This window comes from Dermacentor variabilis, chromosome 6 (assembly GCF_050947875.1).
Source record: "Dermacentor variabilis isolate Ectoservices chromosome 6, ASM5094787v1, whole genome shotgun sequence".
NCBI classification, from domain to species: domain Eukaryota; kingdom Metazoa; phylum Arthropoda; class Arachnida; order Ixodida; family Ixodidae; genus Dermacentor; species Dermacentor variabilis.
In genome coordinates this window covers 169287364-169287683 of record NC_134573.1, presented here as the reverse complement: position 1 = coordinate 169287683, position 320 = coordinate 169287364, and positions in this window count along the sequence as shown.

Sequence of the window (320 nt, the reverse complement as noted above, 5' to 3'; positions counted from 1 at the left end):
ATATATGCATGTCCGAATACCAACCGGCGGATAACAATAGTTAGGACACTCTTAATCTGTATACCAGAGTTATCTAGTGCTAGGTTACAGTCGATGGCCAGGCAGACGTTGCATTTGTCCAAGAGCGTGACGGATGGCTGACTGATGCACACATCACCACGCGTTATTTGATACGGCTCTATCACAAGCCACGTGACTTCCCGCCTACGTGAGTGTCATGAAAAAGTTAGTGCCTCCTTTTATTTTACTGCTAAATGACTCAGTTTGGTTAAGAGTGTCGTTAGCTTTTGTTGTTATCCTGACATGTATATACGCCACAT